Below are 27,637 nucleotides of genomic sequence, written 5' to 3' on the forward strand. Positions count from 1 at the left end.
TCCAATCCAAGCCATTCTATGATTCTCAGACTGATTCTATGATTTAATGATTTGATGATTCAATGATTCTAGAATTTGAGGTCGATTTGCTGCAGAGTGAGATGTGCAGCACCATCAAGACATGTGTCAGAGATGAACCCAGGAAGATGTAAAGAGAGTTTTAATTGGTTAAATTTAATTGTTTTATTTTAATTCCTATTTTTCTGAACGTTAATTTCAGAGATAGTTTGTTTCTGCCACTGCTCTGATCTGGACAGGCTCAGAAGAATGTTATCAGGTGAAGTATCAGCTGTGGCTCATTTGCTCCAAACAGATGAGGTGACAAAGGATTGAATAGATAAAAGATATTCTCTTCATCTGAACTGATTGGATATGAAATAAATAAGTTTCACAGGGGCACTCTCTAAGCACTAGCAAGAACCCATTTTGAAATCGTGTGCCTGAGAGCAGGGACACGGCAATCACCATTTTTTTAGGCTGAGGGAGCTGGGACCTCACTGCAGCATTTCAATACCTAAAGGGAGCCTACAGAGGGGAGGGGAATCAACTCTTTGAAAGGGTAGATAACTGCAGGACGAGGGGAAATGGTTTTAAGTTGAGGGAGGGGAGATTTAGGTTGGATGTCAGGGGGAAGTTCTTTACAGAGAGAGTGGTGAGGTGCTGGAACAGGCTGCCCAGAGAGGCTGTGGATGCCCCGTCCCTGGAAGTGTTCAAGGCCAGATTGGATGGGGCCCTGGGCAGCCTGGTCTAGCATTAAATGGGGAGGTTGGTGGCCCTGCATGTGGCAGGGGGTTTGGAGATTCCTGATCCTTGAAGTTCCTTCCAACCCTGGCCATTATGTGATTTTCACTCATAGCTGAATTCACTACATTTTCATAAGGTGAGATAGTGTCTCTTGCATTGTTTCAGATTCCCAGAGCATTTGGGAGATGGTTTGTAATTCATTCAGCAAATTATTAACTAGACAGCAAGAAAATGCCAGGGATCTCTCTATGGAGGTCTGGAACTCAGCTCAGTTAGCAGGAAGGAGACAAAAACAGCTATAAAAGGGTGCCTTGGTGCATGGTATCTTTGGTGAATTGAATGTTCCATTAGATTAAAAGGCATTCAAGTGCCCACATCCTTAAAAAGCATTACAGTAGTCAGGAATTTGTGTATTAATCTCATTAACCTGAGCATGCTCTGTCGCATAAAAACAGCTTTAGTTCTATGTCTCTTTAGGGTTTCTCCTACGCTCTGGGAACACACTGCTGCCCAAGTCCTTTGGCTGTGACTCATCTGCTAGATTCTGTGGAGAGAAGGAGGCAGAAGAAATACTGCAGCCCCTTTAGGGTGAAGTGTCATTGTAGGACAAGACATGCTGAGCTTTCTTGTGTCATAAACAAGCTGCTCAGGAGGATATACAAATTTTCAGTGTTGGCAGCTTTGCACTCACAGTAGAACATTATCCTTCTGCACCAAAATACAAGTGCGCATTGGCCAAACAACAGAAGATTTACTTCAATTTGTTTTTAAATACAGCTTGACAAATTTAATCAAAGACCACATACTAACAGAATAATTTATGGAAAAATCCTTTAAATGCCCTGGATTTACTAAGTCTATGTGTGACATAAATCAAATATGGCAAAAAAGAGGAATTGTGTTTGAGTGCAAGACATTGCACCATGTTTTACCAGATAGCCAAAATGGTGTTAGCTATTGTACCATCTGATATTATACAGTGATTTTTAGATATACAACTCAATCTCCAGCATTTTAGTTCATATCTACCATTGTTAGACAGATACTATTGTTCTTACCTTCACAAAAAGCTCAAATATATAGTATGATAATACACTAGTATAACTACCTATCACACTGATCTACGTGCTGAAATGAGGACTCCATAAAATGCTAGATACTGTGCCTGGACACTGTAAAATATTATACTTCTTTGTTTTCTTTTTCTTGAAAATGTAGCAGAGGATTTTTGAAGTGGAAATTACACATTCTAAGCAAACATTTAATATAAAAAGAACTGATGAGCATACAGTGAAGTAGGCAAATGGTAAGAACACAGTGAAAGAGAACAAAACAAGTAGAAAACGTCACAGCAAGCTGATCTTAACTTTGGTTGATTGGAGAGAAGGAAGCCATCCACATGGCTCTATGCATAGTTGGCTTTGCCCCTGAAATACAGTCCAATTGCTCTCAAACTGACCCTGATAATCAAACAGCTGAGCCTTTCCAGCCTTGTAAACCATTCTTGTAGTCATATAGCACCAAAATGCTGCATCAACTCAGAGCTCTCTCTTTTATTGTCAGAAATGTGGTGAAGATATGAACAGGGTACAGAACAGCCGCTATGTATGCTTGTGAGTACTCCAATCCAGAGAAGCTCCCAATTTGGTAGTTAGAAGAGATCCTCACCTAAAGTACTTTTTCAGATAGTGCAATACGTGCTTTCAGATTTTACTGAAGTCAAAAAAAAGTCAGATTTTACCCCAAACACAAGTCTTCTGCCAAGCGCACAAGTCCTCTTTCCTGCTTAATTTCTTCTGGAAACACAAATTCTGAAATCCTACAGAAGCAACCCTGTGTCCCTGTAAGCTGTCCTTTGGTGCTTTCTAAATTAGGCAGCAAATACACATCCTAATTTGCACATAAAGGATCTGTGGCAAAAAATCATATTTCTTCCATGTAATTGGTTTTCTTTTAATCCTGACCTTAATGTATATCATCCTTGATGAACTGCTTCAAATAGGCTTTGAACTTGGATTTTTTTAAAACATTAAATAATGAAAAAATGCCATCTTATTTTACTGCTTACATCAAGATTCAGAGAGATGAAGAACAGTGACAGCATAGCTGTTCACCCATAACCCTGGGACAGCAGGTAAACTGACAGTGTGTAATTACTAAGAGGTGATATTAAGTTAAAACATATAGCTAAAGTAATGCTATTGCATATGCATCCCTTGGTTTTCAAGGCAGTGTTTAAAATAAAAAACCTTCACCGAGACAGAAAAACTGCTATAGTTATATCATAGCACACTGAGTTGCAAACCTTTTAATGAAAGACATAATTCTTCTGCTGTCTGCATCATACTATATTCTCATGCAAAACACTTTAATGCATCGTGTAAATTATCTAAGACTTTCTTAGTATGTATTACATTTCTTAATCATAGATATTGGGTGTAAAAAAAAGAGAATTATGTGACATGCTGCAAAACAAATTGCTTGGTGTTAGCATATACTAGCTGGGTCTATATCTGAAAAATGCATGCATAGAAAAGTTGGAATTTTTTAAACGTGCAGTATTTGCTTCTGGGTGTATATGTTATCAACAAGGCAAGATGACTAATCTGAAATGATGGCAGTCTGATTTTCAGCCAATATCATCAGTTTAAAACCAGATCTCGATTAAGAGTTTGGATGATGTATTTATTCTGAATTTTAGAATAAGCTCCATATCTGGAAGAGGATGTATATAAATAAACCAAATGATTTCATGTACTTTTTCCATTCAAATACATTTAGTTTAGCTATAAAGTGGTTTTAAAAGCAAATCTCATTTTCAGCAATGAAACACTTTTGTTGCCAAGTTAGCAGACAGGTTTGTGTTGCTAGTTTCTCAGCATCTAAACACTATCAGAGCTTAAATGGTGGACAGTATCACCACCTTGTCACCTTGGGTAGTTCATTGACTTCCCTTTTGAAAATAATATCTGATGAGACACACTATTTAATTTTCTGCCAATATTGACTGACATACTGGAAGTAATGCTTACTCATATTAAGTTCATATTGAGTAGCATGGAGTGCTACCCACTGGGTGAAAGTTAGCATATTGTATATTATTTATTTCATGAAATTCTATTTCAATAGATATGTATGGGACATCTATTCTGAATGCAGTAATTTATTCCTGTGAGAAGCATATGTCCAGGATTATCAAACAGAACAGAATTTGTGAAGGCTAAACTCTTATGGCCTTTGGAAAAACATAAATACATATTCCAGTTGAGAGCACAGAAGAATAGGACCCCTCGAGTCTGGTAGCATTTAACATGGACCTCTGGGAATAAGACACAGATGAATGCAGACACACTAGGATAACTATAGTCCAACATTTAAAAATTGATTGATTGCAATCATCATATTTAACCATTGCAGATATGTTGTCCTGTGTTTAAGCTCTCAGTTCTCTGAAGACCAACTTTAATGTTGGTTTTATATGCATTCTTTGCAGCTAATATACAAATACTGGTGCAGATTCTGAGAGGTGATGAATACCTAAAACTTTTAACACATCCATAATATTATTTCAGAGATGTTCTTCAAATCTTACTGGTTTTTGAATTATGTATATTCACAGTTTGGGGCAGAGGCGGGGAAATGACAATTATACCAAACTATGTCCTCCAGAGCGTTCTATGCCCAATTTCTTTCAGTAGACAAAACTATAATAGTATAGTGAATAATAATATTAAATACACGGCATTACCAATTATAGGCAAGCATGAAAATATTATATGCAATGAATTAAAAAAAACAAACACACAAGTGCTGAAATGCACATTTATATAAAAACCAAACCCCTCTATTTTAATTAACATAGATCTTAAAAATTATTCATGTTCTCAGTGAAATATAAATAGAAGTAATGTAAAATAAACAATATCAAAAGACAGTATCAAATTTTTAACAGAATACAAAAGGGTCTGACAGGAATTGCTTGCATATCTTTTGTTGTTTTTTTTATTCATACTCCGGATGAATCACAGGCTGATGTTTGTGGCGGTTATTCATGACATGTCTGGTGGTGTTATGACCTTCCCTCTTTTATTGGTTTATTTGATGTTTGTGGTATTTTATATAATTGATTTATGCCTGGTGATATGTTTGGGTGCTTTCTAGTAATATACAATAGTGATTGTATGTCTGTAAGTGATGTTACATATTGCTGTTTGTGAGCTTCCTTGGCCAGGCCACCACTGTAAATAAAACTTGTTCTCAATAGATTTTTATGTGGTTAAAGATTTTGACTGCTTGAACGACTGATTGATTGACCGGAAAACACTTGCTAGCAGGACAGTGGGGTATCATGGAAAAATGTGTCATTTGTATTTCTAAAGCAGAATAAATACAATTATCAATCTCTTAAAATAAAATAAGGTATCAAAGCAGTAAAAGAGTTGCCTACCTTTCTCCTTAGTAGTCCTGATGTGTGTAGGTGCCCACTCCATTTCATAGCCTTCTTCCTCTGACTTACAGTACTGTCGAAGCATATGGCTTATTAGTCTTCTTCTGAAAATCCTTTCAGAATGTATACTGGAATTGTCTTTTTCTAAGTTTCTTTCCTTCTTTTTTTTTTTTTTTTTTTTAACTTTTCTTTCTCTTGTCCCATTGTTTTCTCTTCTGTTCTTTCCTTCCCATTTTTTTTCTGATTTTTTTTCCTATATTCTTTCCTATGTTCTCTTCATTTTTTTTTCCTTCTTTTTCCTTTCTTTTCCTTCTTTCCTTCTTCTTTCTTATTTGTTCTGTCGTGTATCTAAGACAGAAAAAATACATAGGAATGAATAATCCAGCTCCTATAGTGATGGTTTTTCAAAGACAAAATTCATATTCCTTCTGTCATATGCTGACTGCAAAATCTACTCAAATTGATTTAAGAAAAAAATATGGCCCATCCTTTGAACTTCTTTAGAACAACCTCTAGAAATTCTAATAATTATATAGCACACACAAACTATTTTGCACTGTCTGGAAAAAGACTGTCAGTTTTTAGTTCATTATGTTCCATGAACTTGTGCTAATGAACACATGCAATTTCTATCCAGATGTACAAGAGTTCATAGAAGATGACAAATAGCACAGATCTCTCTTGGTTACACAGCAACCTGTTATCAGTATCTCTATTATAAACTCTCATTTCATTAGCATTTCCTGAGTCTGATTAACAGATGTTTGCAGGTCTTGGACCAGATATTATTTGATTCTATTTAAAGTCAAGATACTGTTTCAATTTCTCAACAACAAAAAAATGCTTGCCTTAGTGCATTCTTTGGCTCTCTGACTAAATGGAAGTTCAGCACAGGCTACAGGCAAAAATTAGCACTAGCTTCAGCTTTTCAAGGGAAAAAAAAAAAAGAAGAGGAAGTGAGGGATCTTTTGTCCGACCCAAGACAGAAACCCAATGAGACCAAAGCACAATATGTTAAAGTAAAGCCATTTAACAGCAACTGCTTTTCTCCATTGCAGGCATGTTGGGTCATGTTAAACACCACAGCAAAATGATGAAATATACTATTAGCAAAACAGACTGTTGTTCACCCTCTCATTTCAGTTGACAAAATGAATAAAACTATCCATTTTTTTTCTTGCCAAATTATTTTTCATTATGTTGAATGGGCTTGGTATGGTCCTAGCACCAGAAGGGGATCATGGCTTCCCTCTTCTGTAGCAGCACGCACTTGGACAAGCTCTGTCATAACATGTGGCTGTGAATTTTGTGTACACAGACCAGTCACCAAGGATCCCTATATAATGCAAGAGAAAAGAAAAGAAGTTCAAGACTCAGAGACTTTCCAAAATTCAATTTCAACATATATGGGCAGAGGATAGTGACGGAGGTATTAAATATACACGGAGTAGAGTTGAGCACAACCACTTCACAAGAGTCTGGGAAACCAGCATGGCTTCTACTTTATCTAGCAGAAATGGCAAGTGGCTTGAGCTTAGGATTTCACTGATCCCAAGAGATATGATTGGATTTTACTTCAGTTATGAAACAGCAAAAGAAACAAAAGAGTGAAAAATAGTGGGTTTCTTAACTTGTTTAAGGATCAGGAGAAAACACACATAACTGAATTCATAAGGAATCTTAGAATACATGTGACTTTAGAAGATTATAACCAGTTAAAAATGTAACAAGAAAATTGATGAAAAATTTAATCTTCAGAAACTTTGCACCTCACAGAATCTATCTACAAATATCACAGGAGATTGACCCTGCAAAGGCAGAAGCTGGGCTAAGCTCACTGGCCTTTCTTTGTGTTTATCTTCCCTTTTTCTTTACAAATAACAACATAATAAATACAGTTATATTTATGTCTCTGAGAAAGTCCTTGAAAGCAGCATTCCAGCCCTTACAGGATATTATGGTAGTGGGAAGGAGAACAGGCAAGAGGGACTGAATAATGCACTATGAACAACTCAACATTCAACGACCTGAATTAGCAAATAGAGCATCCTTAAGAGTAATGCCCTGCAAAAAGTATTTCTGTATACTGTATATCCTTAAAGGTAGACACAGCAGTGGACAATTCTAACTACCTAATATAACACCATAAGCTCCAGAAGGACCTCTTTCTGTAAGGATTCACGTAATGTAAACTTCTGGCACTCTTATAAACAGAAAGCAAAATAAAACCCCCAAAATGTCCCATCTTTGATCTGAAGAATATATATTTTAAGAGCTGAGAAGTGAACATAGAGTTACCATGCCAGATTGGATCAATTATCCTTCAAGCTGAGCATTCTGCCTTCACCAGTGGCCAAGGTTTGGTGCTTCAAAGAAAACAGCTGGCTAATTACACAATGTCCTACATGGCAAAAAGGCATGAGAGGACTGTTTCTTATCCCTGTGATCAGCTAACACCCTGGAGTATGAATTTGATGGCCCCACCTAGTACATAAAATTAGAAATGATATTATTGGTCATAAAATTAAGAAGTCCTTTAAAAAATCCCATTACAGTATTTAACTCTTTGACCTCTATAAGTTAACTACTATTCATGCTTTGAAATGAACTATTTAATGTTTATTTTTAAAATTATACAGTAAATTTCTTAAAGTCATTAAGGCTAATAATGGAAACACATAGTCTGTGACACCAAAAACAATACTTTGAGTTTCTGATCCCGGAATTCCGGGAAAATACTTGGCTTTGTTTGAAAAACTGCAACAAAAAACCAAACAGCTTTTCATGAGAAGTTACGTAAAGAAGCTGCTTAGGTAAGTAGATATGAAAACAAAGCTGTAATTAATTTCATGGCTGAATAATGAATTGATAGGTTTTGATCTAACTAATGTTTGCATACCTTGAAAGGGCGCTTGCTCCCACATAAACAAAAGTTCTTTCTCTTGTTGCCCTTCCTTTATTGTTAGCAAGTATATTTCAGGCGCTGAAGGCACTCAGATAAGAGAGCTCTGAGAAGGCCAGAGAGAAGGCACAGGACACCTTGCGCAGGTTCTGCTGGGCTGCTGTGCCCACTGCCACTCTGCCCTGCAGTACCTGGGGAAGCTTATTCCCAGGTCTTTCTGGTTCAAACAATTATGCAACATCAGTGTTGATTTTGGAATATAAACAAATGTTCATTGAGAGAAACTACCAATGTCGGCAGGCTTTTTGCTGAAGATCTAAATTTGAATCACATAGCTATCCTGAATATTTTTAATAAGCTTTTTTTTTTTTTTTTTTTTTTTTACCAGAAAAGAAAACATGAGGAGAGAAGGAATAACACATCTTTAATTAGAAAAATTCAAATCAGCTCTTAATTTAATTCACCATACCAGCAGCCATGATTAGATCTGCATCATGATATATCTCCAATACTATCAATTTTCATAAATGCAAACTTTCCTGAATATGGTTCTGATGTATCCTGACATTTTAAAATATGTCCTATTGTCCTTTTCTGTGCAGCAGACCAAGCACAGAGTGTTCAGTCCTATATCACTGTCACAGTGGTATTAGACCAGATGGCTGCTTCCTCGCAGAATCAGGAATTAGAGGTAATTTATGCTGTTCGCTGTTATTAGAATGTAAAAATATAAAGAGTTTGCAGCACGCATACATGAAAAGCTGCTCAGATCCATCAGTGACACCCTGGTGAAAAGGCATTCACAGTGTTACTGCACTCTTAAAGGTAAAGTCTTATTTGGTGAAGCTGTGAACCCCTGCAAAGCCAATTGAGTTCTCTGCAGAGCATACAGCACAGGGGACTAGGTTCCAGTGCTGCTTTGGTAGGGGAAAAATACACTGCATTAAAAAAAAAAAAGTATAAGAACTGCTTTCTTTTTCTTTCATTTTAAAATAAATTTACCACCTGATCATTCTCATTAATATTTGCAATGCTTATTTTTGTGCCATTGATAATAAAGTTGAAAATACAAGTTTTTTCCATCCAGTCTGTTAATCAGTACAGGAGAACACTTCTCAACAAGCCTTCATACTACAGGACTCAGTAGGTGCATCTTATTAGAATAAGAGTTAGAGGAATTTGCTCCTGTGCCAGTGAGGTCAGTGAGTTTAGTGTATCAGGGCATCACTGCACGCTGCAAATATACTTAATCTACCTGTATATAAGGGCTGCAGTGTGTATCAGAATGTTGAAGAGAAAGGTTGTCAGCCAACTCCTTTATTGAGCCTGAGCTCATTACAGCTAAGAATCTTATATTTGTCTTTCAAACATCTGAATCATTCAATAAAATAAACATTATTAATGCAACTAGTTCATTCAGAGGGGCTTCTCAACCACTATTAACAACTCCCAAAATGAGGGAGAGAAACAAAACGAAATAGAACCTGCTTGGCTTGTCCATCTTGCTGCAAGAAATTACATAAAAACATTAGTAAAAGGGAAGTTAAAACAACAAAATGTCAACCGTTGCATGCAAGTAGCAATACTTTGTTGCTTTATCTTTTCAGTTACGAAGTTGAGCACAGTAGTGTCTATGCATGTCAGATTTGCAGTCAGATTAATGACAAAAACTCTCTCATCAGTATTTATGAATATTACAACAGGAGAAAATTTACTGGCATTCACTGACATGACACTCCTACTATACGTGATCTTGGAAAAAGTATATCATTAGGAGGATGATTTGGTTTACTTTAAGTTAATTTTGAAATTATACTAAGAAACACTGCAAGGGACAGATTTGCTTCCAGCTCTCTGCGAGCATATAATTTGTATTTACAGCATCCAATGAAAGTATTGTGACTCTGAATGACTGACTAGCACCTTATGAAAGTCATTAGTTTTGTATCAAGAAAAACATTTGTAATATAATGTGTTCTTAAACTGATCAGGACAGCAGGAAGCAGCTAAGTGGATCACTTATCTTTGTGTTTGCAATTCAACCTATGTTGTGACAGGGAACAAAAAAATTAGATAATTTGTAGTTTTCTATCAGTGTTACATACTTTGAGGTAATCCTCTAACTACTTGGTGTAACTGAAAAGTGAGGAGATTGGGCTGCCAAATAAAGTAGAAAAAGGATTACTTGAGAGCATAATGAATTACTAGCTGAATGGTAGGACCAGATCACAAAGATTTATCGGATTTTTGTTTCCTGACCAGTATTGTTGATGACTGAATTTTTCTTGATTCCCTCAGAATCACTGTACTAGTTTTATTAAAAGAAAGTCTTTCAGAATGGAAGATAGTTGTTATTCAGGAGCAGTAACTCGCATAATATGAGATGGCATTTCTTTCCAGCTCTTGCTGCTCCGCTGGTTCTAATAGCAACCTGGAGCTCAATTTCCTCCTCAAGAACATTGCATTTCAAGTGGAATGTCAATTATTAAAATGCAGTGTCCCGTGTCTTACTTTTCACTAGATGAATTCATTTGCAAATTTGTTAATTTATGTAAATGATCCTTAACCTGTAACTCCCTGGCATGTATTTCTCAATGCCACTTTTCAGTTCAGAAATATATCCAGAGAATATGGATCCAACAGCATGTATGTCATTTACTTCATGCCACTATTAAAAACAAAACAAAACAGAGCACCAAGATTTAATTCCAGTACAACTCAGAGGGAGTTTCTGATTCATACATTTTTTCACTGGTGAACTTTCAGTAACAGTAAGCCTCTCAAAACAGGTAAATAATCTTCAAAAGATCACCTAAAACACCTCTTTTTTTTAATCATTACTGGTAAGCACAGTATTAGCAGAAGACTTTTGTAGAAGACAATCTGAAAATTCCATGATTTAATTATCTGATGTTTAGCATCCAGTTTTTCAGAAAGTCATGGTTCATCTAAAGGGCCAAATCACAGCTTCCTCAAGATTTGATCATTTCTAAAATTCAGACTTTGCATCTGAGACTCTCCTCTGTATGCCAGAAATCAATGAAGACAGGCAAAACAAACTGCACAGCTTTTTGGTTCACAGGGAATCACCTTCAGGTGATTAGTAGTCCAGCCACAACTCATTCTTTTCCTGACAATTTGAGCATGGATGTCACTCAGTTTCTGGTTCCATCATGTATATGCACACTGTGCTTCTCTAAGTGCTATTTCACTCCAAGCGATCTCAGGAAATCCAGACTCCTCCTTTCTTAAAAATGAAGGAGCAGCTAGAAAAACTGAGCTCATCTCCCTGCTGCCCACCCAAATCTCCCCAGTGACCTCAGACACTAGTATGGCTTCAAACCTTTCAGTGAACCTGGTCCAAATTGGGGTTTTTAACCAAAGCTGGAATAAGGCAGTTTTCCTCTGTGTTATTGTTACTGTTCAGTAACTTTGCACAGTTCAAATAAAATGATCCAAATTCCCTGTGGTGTAATTGCAGGCACAACTCCATTGATTTCAGTGAACTGTGAATGGCAGAAAGGACTGAGGCCCAAGGTCTCCTCTTAACAAACTAGCTATGGCTTGTTTTCTCTTGATTATTATCTGATTTATATGTCCTTATTTAGCTGTCCCTAGAAGGGATAGGTGAACAAGTCTCCATTTCACAGCCAGAGATCAGTCCTAGCCAGCATGGAGGTGCCATGATTAGTACTCAACTCTGACTCTGAACCACAGAGCACACGTCCTTTATGGCGTCCTGCCTGCTCTCAGACCTGGGATGCTTGCAGAGGGCCTTCAATGTACCCCCAGGTTCTCCTTCCCTGGGGTGTAAGGGAGTGTGAGAGGGATGAGGTGCAGCAGCTGGCAAGCCAACTTGTGTCAGGTCAGCTCCAACGTGTTCTGCTGGAGCTGCAGCAGTCTCACGTCTCAGTGTTTAGATTGGCTTTAGAAGCTGCAAAGCCAAGAAATGTTTGGCTGCTTTATCCCTGTTTCAGTATTCAGATTGCAAAGAGAAAATCTCAAATGGCTGCTTGCTGTGTGTTCTACACACATTTCAGTGCAAAACCGGCACCTCCAGAATCACTCACTCATGCTGCTCGGAGGTCTCAGGTATTTGATTTCATTTCTGCAAGGACAGCAGCAGGGAAGACTGAATAAAGTAGTTAGGATTTTTGAATTAAAAAGTCTATTGCTGTAATTTGTTGAAGCAGTTACCTGCAAAAATCCCAGTATCTGCAATTCAAAGTAGCCTTTATGCTACTGCTTAGTCTTGTCCACAAAGGAAACACTACACAGGGCAATGTCTCTTTAAATCCACCCTGAAGATATTCCTTCTGGCCCAGAAGATGCCAGAATGACTTGATGATTTATTTATGTGGAGCTTGGCAGACCATAGTCCAGATTGTGGCTGAGGCTGAATTTTATGAGCATTCCCCCTAGTGAGCATATTTAAAAATTAAAAAAAAATTAAAAAAAAAAAATATAAAAAAGGTCTTTATAGGGCTTGGCATGAAATTCAAGCAAACATTATCAGGAAGAAGAATGACTGTGAAAAGAGTTTTAGGAGAGAATATAAATATTAATTTATTATTAATATCTTGTTTTTAGAGAATTGGAATTTTGTGTTGATCTTTAAAACATTTGAAAAGTGAAGGAGGCATTTCTCACCCCAGCAGAGGCTAATATTTATTCTGGATTTTTCAGCAATATATAACTGCATTTTGTACTGGGAATGGGCACGTTCGTCCACAGAAAGATGGATTTCTCATTGTCATTCCAGACCATACAAGAGGCATGTTGGTGCAATGATGTAAGAAAGCAATTTTCTTCCCTATTTTATTGATTTATAGTATTTTAGTAAAGTGATAAAAACTTAATGCTAGGGATAAAAAGGAGACCCATCTGATGTAGAGGCAGCAGAAAAGAATAGAGAATGAGGAAGATCCAGCATTAATACTTGTTTGCCATGTTTTCTCAGGTCTCTCCTGCACCATTACTAAGTATGGAACTTAGTAATCTAGTCTCTTTGGTAAAGATACCGTTGAGTGCTTGACTCTCTCATTCAAAGCACAACTTGATGCAGAACTTTGGCTTTTTGAAGCATGTGCAAGAACAAGCATAGGCAAATCCTAACAGCCAGAGCAAGGACAAACATCAGCAACCCTGACTCCCTCAGCCTGGGAGACTCTGTGCTGGGCAGACAGGTTCAGAGGGCACTTGTGCCTACTGGGCATTTGCAAGCAGCAAGCAAGAATGTGATACCACAGCATTTCAGCTGCTTTACACTAATTCCTCCTCCTGTGGCCTCTCAGTGGAGCGTTACAGAGCTCTGTGCTAAGTTCACATTCTTGCCTCCTGCTGCAGGGAAGTTTCTGAAGTAGATGCGCCCAGAGGCAGAAACTCCCCTGTCCTTTGGGGAATCTTTAGTTGGGATACTTCCCATGCTTTTGGCTCAGCATAGGGGCTCTGGCCACACTGTTGAAAGGGGATAGTTTTGATGCCCAATCTCCTTTCCTAACGTTAGAAAGCAAGATCTTTCAACTTCAGATTAAAAAAAAAAAAAAGTTTGGTACCAATTTATAGGAAGGCCAAAACACACTGGAAATAAATTCAGCTGAAACTATGTTACACAGTGTTCCTGAGTGTTGCATACAAATAAATAGGTGTGATGTCAGTAAGTGAAAGCTGGAGCATATAAAGAAGTTGAGCTTTCTTTCATCCACAGTGGCACTCCACACCCTTCTCCAAACCAAATAAGGAATATTCCTAAAGGCCTAAGTGAAACACAAAGATATCCAGAACATTCACAATGTTATTAATGACTCAAGAACAAAAGGAAACATAATCACAGTGGCTACATTCATACTTTTTTCTTTTTCTTTTTTTGCCTTTGTTTGTTTTGTTACATTTGAGAATATCTCACATTACAAATATAGCATCAAAGGTGCCAAGGAGAAGGGCATTTTACAGCCAAGTACCAAACTGACCTTAAGAAGTCGAACTCATCAAGGTAAGTACTTGTTTGCCCTAGGAAGGAACTAAGTGAGATATCAGCTAAGCTGTATACAGCATGTATACCTTCAGGACTGGGACTCCCATGGGAAACAACAGTATTAAAGTTCCTAGAAGGAAAATGCTTATTAGATCTTATCCCTGGTAATGCAACAAAAGCACAGCTGTATTTCTAACTGAAGTTATTTCTAAAGTATATGCTTAAAGTGGAGGGAGCCTGTCTGTTGCTGAAATAATTTCAGAGGACTGAAAATTACTTTGAAACTTATGGTTAAAAGGCACTGCATGGAACACACATAGGTGGTAATGCTGCTAATGAAGCAGATACAGAACCAAAAGGAAGTGGAAATAGCCTCTTCCACTCTGTAGACTAAACTGCCCAGGCCTTTACCTTTGGAGAACTGCACACAGCCACAGAAACAAGGTGAGGAACAGTGGGAACAGAAACAGCATTAATTTAACTTCAGCTTCACTATTTTATCTCATTCTGATATATATAGAAAATAGTCCTCGTACTTGATTCAATTTTGTGTTTTTAATGACCTGTCAAAAGCTCAGTCAGAGCTTGTTGTATTTATATTTTTAATTAGTTTAGTAAGAAGCTGGGCTGCTTATATTTGATTTTTTTAATTAACTGTGAAAATTTCTGCATGGGATGATATTGTTCACATTGATACGTGTGCCTCTGTTTCGTTGGGTTTGCTGTGTGATATATTGGAGATAGAAAAAGTGTCACAGGGAAAGCATCCTAAATAGTACTGCACAGATTCCTGAAGCACTGATGGAAGCTGGTTATGTATTATGTAATTAATTCTTTATATTCTAAGAGGCAATTTAGGCAATATTAAAGAAAATAAGATCCAGTCACGTCCCTACATTTTTATTTTTGTGTTACACTGTTAATTTGTAAACTTTGCTGGCTATGCAAAAAAGTCACATTCAGTCATCTCAGCTGACTTGCAGTCTCTGTCCATAAAATCCCCACAGCACTAACTGCTCCTGGCTGTCTTTTGATTGCTATAGTACATCTCAGCCTTCTTGAAATTCTTTCACAGCTTTCACTGTGTATACTGTAGCAACCAAACCTATGGCTTTCTTGCTCCATATTCAAAACCGATAAGAGCGGGAGTGAAATGAGCATGCTCAATTAATTTCTTAAGTCCCTAAAAAGCAACCGGGTGGGAAGTAATTCCATTCACTCTAACATTAACCTAGATTTAAATGAGGATGTAAAACATAGCATCATATTTGTTTGTGCAGGCAAATTTAACTTCTCTTTCTGTATTCAGTTTTCTGCTGGTAACATTAAAAATAGGAGTTGCTTATAGAAAGCAATGCATTGCTTTGCCAGGTCCCTTTCCATGCACCCTGTTGAGATACCATCAGTGTTCTAACTCACTTGCAATTGTTACAAGATGGCAGAAGGGAAAAATTATCATGCAATTTTGATTTGCACAGGTGACTTGGGCTAATTACACAGTTACCAAACAACAGCACAGGAGGATTAACACAGCTTACTCTCTAATTACCATTGCTTCCAGTGAAGTTACCATGTGGTTAACCATGTAATAACATGCATTATTTCACAGTAACTACGCAAGGCTTCATGTCAACAGACAACGCTGCACAAGCGGAGTAAATCATAGGCACGCTGGAGGAGTCTGAGTGTTTCAAGGAGTGACATGAGTTTTACTAGATGGATGATTTTCAGGCTTTTATTAATAACCTCAGAGGTTTGGAGCAGAGCCATAACATTGCTGGAGGAGCTAAGAAAAAAGCTCTCAGGTCTTCCCAGTGAGCTCCCAAATGCATAGACATTGGCTCTCATGGGTATATTTGTATTCCTTAAACTAGTCCCACTGCACAGGGCAGCACAGAAAGCAGATCATTCTTCAGTTCCCTCAGAGCAAGCATTACATTCTGTCTGGCCTGCAAACAGCCAGAATCTGTAGGAAGGTTTTCTATGTCCCCATCTTGTGCAGCTAGTAGGTCCAGCCTTAGGCCTATTTAAATAAGCCATCCTACAAAACATAGACCTTGTACTCTGCCTAAAAATCCACTGTCCTATGATGCAGACAACAAGGACATGAATACAAAGTGCCAAAGAGAATGAGAGAGATCACTCAGCCAATCAAGGATAGACTGCAGAGGACTTGTAATCCAGCACACTGAGGCTGCATTTTTACACATACTTGGACAAAGAAACCATTAAGAAATACGAAATAAGGAGATATTGCTCTACAGTTAATGTAACGAAGAACAATGTTTTGATTAATGCCTTCCCATTAGTGTATGGACAAGCTAGACTGTGTTACAGGATTATGGGCTGAGTTGGCAACACAAAAGAAAAAATATGCTCAAAACTGCAGGAACAACAATTACGGCTCATAGGTGACACCACTATAGACAGCTGAGAGAAAATATTATGAACTGGAGCTAGCTAAATAACTGTTAATACTCGAACATTTGTATATATTTATATTTGTAAATCAGTCTCCTTTCACGCACTTGTTTGTGCACTGACTAATGGTATGTCTGCTTGCTAAAAAAATCACAGGAACAACACACACTAACAAACTGAATTTTGAGTTTCAGATATTGAATGTCCTGCACCATCTGCTCACTGTCTGTGGGAAGGGAAGTTCCCTCACTAATCTGACAAAATTGCAAACAACCATTAAATTTGTGAAAATCTCAACACAGTTGACAGCAATCTGCAAACTACAAAATATGACAGTGGAACAAAAGAAGATTACAGATAAGATTATTGGGGATGTTTGACTACCACAGCAAAGGACCCAACTTAATGACCCAAGAGGTCCCTAAGTATCAGATATCCCCATCATTCTGAATTATGGGCTCAGCTCTGTATGCAACAGCACACAATGCTGCATTATAAAACGCTTCTCTTAATCTTCCACAACGAAGCATCTGCCAGAGCATCTAAAACAAATGGTTCTAAATCTCACCTGATTAGACTTAAATGCACCTACAACCTTCCTCCCCCTATGTTTCCCTATTGCTGTTTAAGTCTGTGTACACTGCTGTCAGTGCTGGAAAGACACGGTAATGCTTCATGATGCTCTCTTTCCCTTCCGATGCTGCCTGGCAGTAGCTTTCTTAGGCCTCAGCTCTTACCTACATCTGTGCTTACTGAAGTGAGACTTTAATTTGCTACACTACGCCAAGGTATTAATAGACAATTATTTATTGCAAATCTGAACCATTTATACTGTTTACTGGCTGACACAATGTAAAATTTTGATCCAAATGTTAATGTGTCCATGACATTGCATAATTCTGTTTCACGCCAAGGTTTTTTCTTTTCTAAATGAATTGAACTTGCAATATAAGGAAATAGTTTTTAATGGATGAATGATTTACAGTCTCAAGCTTATAAGACTGCTTACTGGTACAAATAAGGGAGAACAGACTAATTAAAACAGCAAAAACAATTAGAAAAATTTAGGATTTTACTGGGGAGAAAATTAGAGGCAGAAAAAATAGAACTAACTAGCCAAGTACTTAAAGGGTAACTGAATAAAGTTCATCATTTTAGGGCAATTATGTATTTTAGTGGGTATCTTTGAGGCCAAACAGTTTTACAAACATTCAGCTGAGCAGAGCAAAGATAAAAATTACCCGTTCATAAAGAACTGTAAGAGCAGAAAAGTACTTCTAAGTCTCCAAATATCTGGTGAAATTACCTTTACAAATGTTTTGTGAAGTGAGGGGGGGGAGGGAAAAAGAGCTTCATACGTAAGTAGTTTTCATTACATGGAACACTTAATTTCAAGTGTTTACCTCCTCCAGTTTAAAAATTATGCCTATAATGCAATTTAGATAGAATTATTTTTTAATTGATACCTGTAGGAATCTGCAAAATACATATATTTGAGTTCAAATAATATTTTTCCAGAGCATATTCTTCTTGGCTTTCTCTACTGAACTGTGCTATTAAGTTAATCTTTTTCCATCTTTACAAGCAGAGAGATTGTTACAATAAAGTTATAAGGCAGTTCTAATTAAATCTCACATAACTACGTTCAAGTAGTAATATCCAGAACCTGTGGTCAACTCAACCTACAAAAGACATTTAAAGTCTTTGTAATATTTCAGCTTATATGGGCATGACTACACTAGAAGCCTCTCTAGCAGGTAGATTAAACATAATTTAGTACTAGAATACATTTGACGAAGAAGAAAAAACGTTACAGCTTCATCCAGTCTAGAAAAGTATCCTTATTGAAATGTTCATCAGGAGTACAGGAAAGCGGTGCTATTTTTTCCCCTTTGTTTTTATATATTTCAGATTTGGCAAGCACACAAAATGTCCCAGATATTTTGGCATACCAGAAACCAGTAATAGCACTAGGTGAGTACAGGTTTTATTTGTAACACATCACAGCTTTTCAGCTGCCAACCTGTGACTCCACAGAAGCAATGGTAGCATGCAGAGGTAGGAGGATGCATTTTGGTACACTTGGAGCAAAACAAAAGCAGGTAGTATGACTTTGTACGCAGCATATATGAAAACTGACACGGTACAGTTTTGATATCCATGAAATCAGTGGCAATAGGAACACACCTGTAAGTCACAGACCAGTGCTGGAATTTTTGGATATGGATTTTTTCAAGGACGTCGATAAGGATTTTTTTTCTTTCACCTGCACTGTAAAGATCAGGCTGACAGCTGGCATTCTAGACAAAACACCGCAGTGAGACTGTTCAAACACTACTTTCTTCTTTGGAATTATTTATAGAAAACAATTATTCTGCAGCCTGTTAGAGAACTCTGTAAAATATGATGGCGATACGCAGGAACTAGCATGCAGCCAACAACGCCAGTGACAAAGGTAATGCCTTAATATTTTGAAGCTAAAAGATACAAAAAACAAGCAGAATTTTGATTACAGTCCATTTCTCCCAGTTCAACCAAAAGATCTGTCCCAGAGAGTCCATGTTACAACTATGATTTAAACATTTTCATTTTGTTTAACATTTATTCATATTGAGATGCCTTTCTGGGGTACCAGGATAGATGCTGTTGATTTGTGTTAATGACAGGATGAAATTTTTATTATTATTGTTCTGTAATATGGATGATGTTAAGCCATGTTTTGTTTATTACTCATAATACACAATGATAGAAGTCACCAAAATGGCTCTTTTGGAGACTTCCCATGCTAGGCTGCAAATGTGTATTAACAATAGTATAGATTTCTGTGTTATAGTTTCATAAAATGCATTTGCATAATATGAAATCATAATCCCCAATGTGCGGTAAAAAGCCTATGAAAAATAGTTACTTCTCATCTACTACACAATGGTTAATTTTAATCTTCAGTCTCTCAGATGTAGGGATTGGTTATTTGGGACTTTTTTATACTGTGAAAGAGCCTAGCCCTTCCCACAGAATTAAGTCCTGTAAGATGAACCAATCAAACAAGGATCTTCTGTAAAATGGAGACTGTTTGCTACTAATTTGCATGCACACTTCATTTAATATACTTCCAGGCAGAGATGTTACTTCCAATATCATAACAGAGACTGAAATAAACAGGAAATTCTGGCAGGTCTGACTGCACAGCACTCGAGGGACCTATGCATGCAAAAACATGCAATGGCAGTAGAACAGAAAGGAGCTCAGAGTAGGAGACAGGAGCATTAGGAAGCCATCATTTGGGCTCAAACAGAACCTATGTAAGAATGTGATGCTTTCAAAATCCACTATCCAGTGAATCCCAAGACAGCTTTCTCCCAGTTTGACTGCAGAGATGGGTAAGTCTGTTTTAGTACGGCTTCCATTTAATTGCAAGCACTCACAGTAAAATATTGACTGGCTAGTCATAACTCTTTGATGTCACAACAAAGGCCTCGTGAAGGCCACAGCTACAACTTCTGTAAGAGGAAACGATTTCTACACCTCTTCCTTATGAAGAAGCCTCAGTTCTCACCTTGATGGCTACTGGGATATTCACGTGGACAATTTGTGTTTTGAGCTGCTTTTGTTACATACACATCTTTAAATGATTAATGGTTAATTAGCATTCTACTAATGGAAAATAAATGTAATAAAAACGAGTGCATGCCACTATTTTTCCTCCTTTTTGGTTCCAATTATCACATTTGCATTTTCATTGGTAAAAATCTATGGGTTTTCTTTTTGCTATGACAAATGAACAGTCTTAATTATATTTAAGTGTCCAGTCTTTAAGTAGACACTGTGTGGTACCCTGCTGCATATACACCTGTCTGATGCACCTTACCAGCTCTGAAATTCTCTTCCCTTTGTCAAAGCTTAATTTCTTAGTACATGGAAAATCTTTGCACTGTTATCTAGAATTTCAGAGCTCTTTCTCCTCCAAGGCCTTGGTGGTTTAGTTCAGACATTCAGCTCCTTGCAGATGGATCTATACAGAAACATTGGGATGTTCTGTTTGATGGGGTAATGGGAAGAATAAGCCTTCATACTATGATTATCATTGATGTTTTTACACAATGAGATAGCCTGAAAGCTAAAGTAGGTGGAAATCTCCAGGAAAATAAATATGAATCTTTTCCTTCACTGGGCACTTCCAGTGATTTACAGAACAACAGATAAATGCACTTTGTATGACTGGTAAGAATCACAGCTTGTCAAGTTACAGTCCAGTGGTCCTGATTTTAGCGGAGTCTGAACACAGTAAAATAAACTTTTCCTACAACAAAGAATGATAGAGTTATTCTTTTAATTCACCTGTCCTTTAGATCAAAACAGACAGCTAATCCAGGTGAATCTACCTACATTTGTCATTGGCAGTGCACATAAAACATACAGAATTCTGACAAAGGAGTATAATTCTACATTTACGTTATATTTCATTACGTGATAATTCATTTTACCTGGAAGGTGGTGTTTCCAGATGTAGCTGTTAATGCCATACTATGGCTATTAGCAATCACTGAATAAGAAAGTCTGAAGAAAGGGGAAAATCATTGCATCCAAACAGTGATTGATATGCTGATGAGTTTGTGCTGGTCACCAGAATTGTACCATGCCATTTTCTGAGGAGGTCTGCTATCATCCTCTTATCATATACAGCAGGTTATAGAAACTGAATTATTTTCAGAACTGGAATGTCAGGAGGATTTATTTACGTAGCTAAAATCAATGGCTACATTTCTGGGGCCCCAAAGTTACTACCACCAATCTATCCCCTTGTTTGGGAATAGATTAAGACACACTGGCCCAGCACTTGGGAACACTCAGGTACATTTAATTCCACCCAGACCTTTACAGCTGAGAAGTGGGACACTTGAACTGAGCAGCAACAGGGAAATTACATCAACCCTGTTTACAGAGAACCTTACATGATACTCGAAAGAAGTGGGACATTTCACTCTTTCAGTAGAAGAGAACCTGTGCTACTACTGCCTAGGGTGAAAAAGAACAGCATAAAACATCACACTTGCCACCTCTAGCAGTGATTTATGGGAAAATCTCCACTGCCTGAGCTCTGTCTGGAAGCACTGCCTGATGTAACTACTGCTCCCAGACAACACTTACATGTATTTCTTAAAAGGATGGTATCCTGTTCAATAGCCGCTCCAAAGGTGAGACAGAGCTATAGAGGGGAAGGAGGAGGGCAGGTGTTACCCTGCATCTAGATAACTTTAATTTGGTTTTCAAATTGCCAATAGAGAAAGTACCGAAAGAAGGGCATGCAATGAATATGTGATTTAGTTTTAAAAAATCCTGAGAGAAAAGTAGTTCTTTTCTTTCATGCTGCCCCTGACATTATGAATGGAATCTATTTTCCTCAAAGCTACCAACCTGTTCCTATATCCTTTTATGGTCAGAAATCCCTTTATATCTGTGAGAACTTTGGGGTTGGTTCAGAAGGAGTGAAAGATTGAGTTGGGATAGAAAGCACTATATTTTTATGGAGCATGTCAATCATTTAAGGAACATGGAAATTTGAGTATTGTGTTGTAGGGCATCTGACTTGGAGCCAAATCTGCTTCACATGATGTTTCTACCACTATTTTTTTCTCTCCAACAGTGGTAAATCCGCTGCAATGTGGACAATTCTGATCTGCTTTATCAGCATGTAACTACTCTGAATTCAGCCAAGTTTAAGGTAAGTAGAATTTAGCTCAGCAGCAGATAGGATCTTGCACTTTCACATTTGATGTGCTTCAGGCCTACTGCCAGCAAAATCAGGGTTTGAAAATTCACGTGCAAAAGATGGAGCCTGGAAACTGTGGGAACAACTGATGATATTTCAACTCCTACCTCCTTGCTTTGTAGGCATAATCAGGTATAGTTAAGTGGCAATAACCATGGGCAAAAAATTGCTGGCACTAAAGAGATTAAAAATAATAATAATAACAATAAAGCCAGGAATATATATGACAAAGTCTCAAACGGAGGGAGATGATTAAAATGGCAGACAGTGAAGAAGAATCTAAAAATAGGTGAAAGTTTCTGCAATCTCAACTTCATTTTTGACTGCAATGATGTGCAAGATTGAGCAACAGAGTAACAGCAGGAACATGAAGTATAGAAGGAAATTTAAGCTTATAACAGCAAATGAACTTTGTAGTGAAGTACAGTTGAAAGGTATAGTGCTACTTTTAAATATTAAACTATTTCTGTAAGGTGCCTTTTTTAGATATGATACAATAATTTTTTTTACTCATTTTAATAGAAATAATGAAAATGAGGTACTAAAAAGATATAATTACTCAGAGGAGGAAGAAGAATTTAGAACTTTTACTCTACAAGGTAACAGAAGATCACACCACCCAATCCTGCTGCAGCACCAGAATACCAGCATGTTACTGCAGAGATATTTATTTTTAACCATGTGGGGTGAAAAGCAGTGACCTGCTTTACAGCTGAGACTGATATACATGTGAACTCTGCATGCGTATAGTTAAAAAGTACTTTATTCCTGGCAAAAATAAATAGCTGGCAGTAACCAAACTCTCTCTCCATTGAAAGAATACTAGAGGGCTGGATACAGCCCCTGCAATAGTGCAATAAAATGAGATGAGCTTAACACTACCAGATGGTACCCTGTACAGTGTCTGAAATAAAATGGAGAATTAGGGTGCCCTAAGGTGTGCACAGGGAAGGCAATTACATGAAATAAATGGGCCTCAGGCCTAGATGATGCTCAAGTATGCTACACAGGAGACAGATAGTACATCTGGTGAACAGATTTTATCACACACTGGAAAGCTATAAAGCATGCCGTTGAATTTCAGATCTGGGTTTCACAATGACATTTTACCTGTGTTGGTATTCAGTGCTGTTTATTTTTAAAGGTGCTGTAATCTCAATGATGTGTTTTAAAAGCCTTCTTAACATTGTTTTCTGACGTGCTCCATTTTTTGGACAGATTGATGTAATGCCATGCTTTTTCACGGTCAAAATACAAACTACTTTGGCTGTAGACAATCATGTTTTTATTTAATATATCACATTGCTGATGTGATTTTAGTAATATGGTTATACTTGTCAGCACTCACTGCTTGGGAGAAAGCCAGTATCTTTGTAAAGTTAACTCCCACTTCTCCATTTCACTGCAAGGTCTCACTGTCTATAAAACAGCTCAAGTTCTCCCATGTTTAAAGCAGATACAGTAGATTACGTGAGCAAATCTACTAAAGTGAATCAGAGGGATTTTCTTCTTTTTAATCTCAGAAGAATTTATTTGTTTTCATAGAATTCCTGCTCAATTTGACATTAAGATTTTTTAATGTTTATACTTAGGAGAGCAGCATTCAAACTGTTAGAGGAGCTGATGAGAGCAGCATTTGGTCTTTGATGCTGTGACTTATTTTTTCTTTAATGAGGAAATTATTTAGAACTTTCCTTGGCCTTTGCTAGTTTTGGTATCTCCCTGGCAAAAAGGCAAAAATTTGAGAGACTGCAGGATGAATATTCCTGACAGAAAGATCTATGGGCTGTGAAATGGTGTCTCTATGGAAATGACGAAATCTCCATTCCCTTAAGACATTTAAAATTAGAAGAAGCAAAGCACCAATACATTCTGACAAGGTAATCCTGTTCTGGCCCCTTGTGGATGGGCAAAATACTTCCATTAGCTGAAATTCTGTATATTATTGTTCATACTACAAATCTGCAATTTCAGAATGTTAGGAGTTTGTCTTCAGAATTACTTAAACAAAAAAATTTACTGGTATCACGATATTGGTTTATCACTGTAGCTATATCAATATGTCTCAGTGCCATCCCTCTTATGAGTGCTGTATTTGGGTTACTGTATGCCACTTCTAAGAGCCACAGAAGTACCAGTAACACAACAAATTTTCTACACAGACAGGTTCCTAAACTCACCTTCCCAGCTCTGGACAGCTTGGAACCTTGTCATCATTAAGTTCTTGTTGGAGGAGAAATACACAAATGCAGGCATGGCATATTACGTTCCAATGAAAGTTAACTGTCAGCTGAAGCTACTATACGAGGTGGATACTGATGGTTGAAGCAAAGCGTAACTTCTGCAGGTAGCCTCACCTGCAGAATGAGGCAATAAGTCTATCTTTGTTCAAGGGATGGACAAACTCATTCTCTGAGTTACTTTCTTATGTCTAAACAGACTCAAAAGAGAGCCATTTATAAACTTCTCCACAGCACTTCTGAATTCTCGTGCTATAAACATTGCAAATTAGTATGAAAGCACAGAAAAATGATGGGAAAGTTCTATGGGATTTTCTCTGAAGTAAACTTGTTATTTCATCATAGTCCCTCCCCTGAGAATATATCTGCTGTATGAAATTGTGCAAGACTTCTGGACAATTTGAAACAATATGCAGCAGCATTTTGAGAGGGCCACTTGGGAGTTTTCTTAATTGTGGGGAATTTACCACAGTCACTATTTAGAGGAAGCAGGGGGCTGGAATATTTTCATACTTCAATTAAAATTGTGGCACCAACTTCAAGTTTTGGGTATCAGCCTAAGCAAATTTTCAAGGCTAACAAAGGGTTATAAAATATATACAATGACAAGCAATTAAATAGAGCAATGCAGTTGGGCAATGTTCTGTGCACAATTATCGCTGCCAAATAACGCCTTTCAACCATCAGTTATTCAAAAGCCCTGCTTGTCCTACTATGTCTGCAGTTCTGTATTTCACCAAGTGCCAGTCCTGAATGGCTTTTGGCTGCTGAATAGGAACAGCTCTTTAACTAAGCAAGAAAGGAACAGAAGCAGAAAATAAATGTAGAGAGGAGAGAAATAAAAAGAAGGGAAGAGAAAGCATGCCTGTATAGACAGATATTCTTGGACAGCTGCATATCTTTGTAAATCCCTTCTCTCCTTCACACAGCCCCCAGACAAAATTTCTGTTGTGTAGCTTCAGTTTGAAAGAAAATAACTTCTTTTCTAAGCGGCAGTGACCTCTATTCTACATCAGCACAGCAACAGAAATTAGGGAATAACAACAGTAAGGCCTCCTAAAGAGGCAACAGGCATGAATTTGGCTCCTCCGTGACAGGCTGCCTCTACTACCTGCTGTTTGCTGACTTGGCTACAGAGGACTACATCTAACAACAGAGGGCCAGAGCCTCTTCTAATGTAAACAATCTGAGCTTCAATAAATTCAGTGGTACCATGCCAATTTACTACTATTAGGGGTTTAGTGCTCAGGCTTTTCCTATGGAAATTAGGTTACAGCTCACAGAGGGTTAAGAGTGGAGTTCAGGTGGATATAGGATTCAGTTGCCATTGTGTGCCCACCTGCACATAATCTCCCAGCCATAAAAACCCCAAGGCACCTGAGCTTTCAGGCAAGCTTGTGCCCATGGTTCTGGCCATACTCAGAGGACTACAGTGTTGGCTGTGCTCAGCACATCAATACCAAACGCCAAAGCCCCTTGGGGCTTGCAGCACCAGGATTCCTCCACAGTTTGCAGCTGTATTCAACAAGTGATGTTACGTTGTATGTGGTAGACAATGTCCAAGCAGGAATAGCAGGTGATAGGAATATTTCCATTTTATCCACCCAGTGCCTAACTTTCACATCCAGCACAGAGTCTTGTGTCTGCCTGACAGCATTCCACCAGTGGCACACAGAAGTTTCTTGTCTGAATTTAATGTTTTTATCTATTCAAGTAACACAAACTGCTTAGTTGTGATCAGTTGATCAGAGATCCTCTTACACTTTCTTTGTTACTTGAACAGACAGCCCTAGTCACTGTTCTTACCAGTGCCAAGCTGAGCCTAGAGGGCACAGGTCATAGTACACGAGAGTGAGAGCCTGTGAGGTTCAGCAGGTCAGTGGCTGTTGATTACTGAGCACAGAAGGGTGTAAAGATAACTGCAATTAACTCCTGCAGAAATTAATGCAACTACTCAAAGAATTTAAGTCATTTTTCATTTACGCTATCTTGGATATTAATGCAATGCTCTGCTGTTAATGCTTTCTTTTTTCCTTTGGGTGATTCATGTTAGTATGATTTAAATACATCACAGTTCATTCAATGGAAAGACTGGTGTTCTGAAAATGTTCTTTGCCAAAAGAATAAGCTCTAAAGTAAATGTAGTGCTAGATAAACAACTCAAGTTGCCATAAGCAGAATATTAACAAATTTACAGATTAGCTGCATTTTACAGGAGGTGGGTGTAAATAAACAAAATATCAATACCCATCATTTATATGTATTCAGAGAGTGCTAATGCTTCATACAAAGAGCAAGCTAACTTTCAGTAAGGCTGTAGAAAGTTAGAACCAGTCTACTGTTACCACTATTTGAAAATCATCCTTTAAGAAGCTGTGTCAGTTTGACACCCACAGCCAGCTGGTAGAAGAAACGCCTAGAAGCAAAGTGCAGGTAACACTCAATTGCCCTGAGCTCACAGAGGGGGAACAGAACAAACTCTTGTTTACTTGGCCACACAGTGCATTCCAGGAAAGTACTGCTTTGGAAATATGTTTACATATTACTTACAAATCATGATTAACCCACAGAAATACAATGTGACAATACAGCAAAAAGAAATAAATGCGTATTGGTTGCTTTCTGCATGATTAATGCTTCTTTCAATCAGACACATACATTTCATTTTATTAAAGATCACAGTTCTGATTGCAAGAACTTGATCATAAATAAAGCATGCAAGTGGAAGTTGGAGATCTTCTAATATTAATGACAAGAAAAATGGATTTATTGAATAGCCACCTGCAGTTCATACATATATAAGCACATAAAATGATAACTCAAAAGAAGGTATCATCTCAAACTTGGAACAGATTCTGGTTTTTAAGTAGCTTAATAATAATAGCGGTGCACCTAGAGAAAATTATTTCTATCTATCATGACATAAAAATTAAGCACAATAACAAGCATTTATCAGCTACTTTCTACCTTTTCCCTCTATCTAGGAATTATAAAATCTATTATAAAGTTTAGAAACTGGAAAAAACAAGTGGCTGATGAATAAAGAAAGACCAAGAGCTAATCAAATGGGGTGCTTTGTCCAAAGAACTGATAGAAAATCTAGTGTATTATTGAAAATAAGCATATGTCTAGGAAAAAT

General features: G+C 37.6%; 1 long non-coding RNA gene across 4 annotated transcripts in view; it reads right to left on the minus strand.

The window, feature by feature from the left end:
* LOC116232825 (uncharacterized) overlaps positions 1-27,637 on the minus strand; it is a 405,094-nt gene that overhangs the window by 171,075 nt on the left and 206,382 nt on the right. For all 4 annotated transcript variants that reach the window (XR_016468302.1, XR_016468304.1, XR_016468303.1 and 1 more), the window contains one exon: positions 5,192-5,539. This is a non-coding gene — a long non-coding RNA (uncharacterized LOC116232825). The remainder of the gene's footprint in view (positions 1-5,191; positions 5,540-27,637) is intronic.

Source organism: Phasianus colchicus, chromosome 7 (assembly GCF_987193195.1).
Source record: "Phasianus colchicus chromosome 7, bPhaCol1.hap1.1, whole genome shotgun sequence".
Lineage (NCBI taxonomy): Eukaryota > Metazoa > Chordata > Aves > Galliformes > Phasianidae > Phasianus > Phasianus colchicus.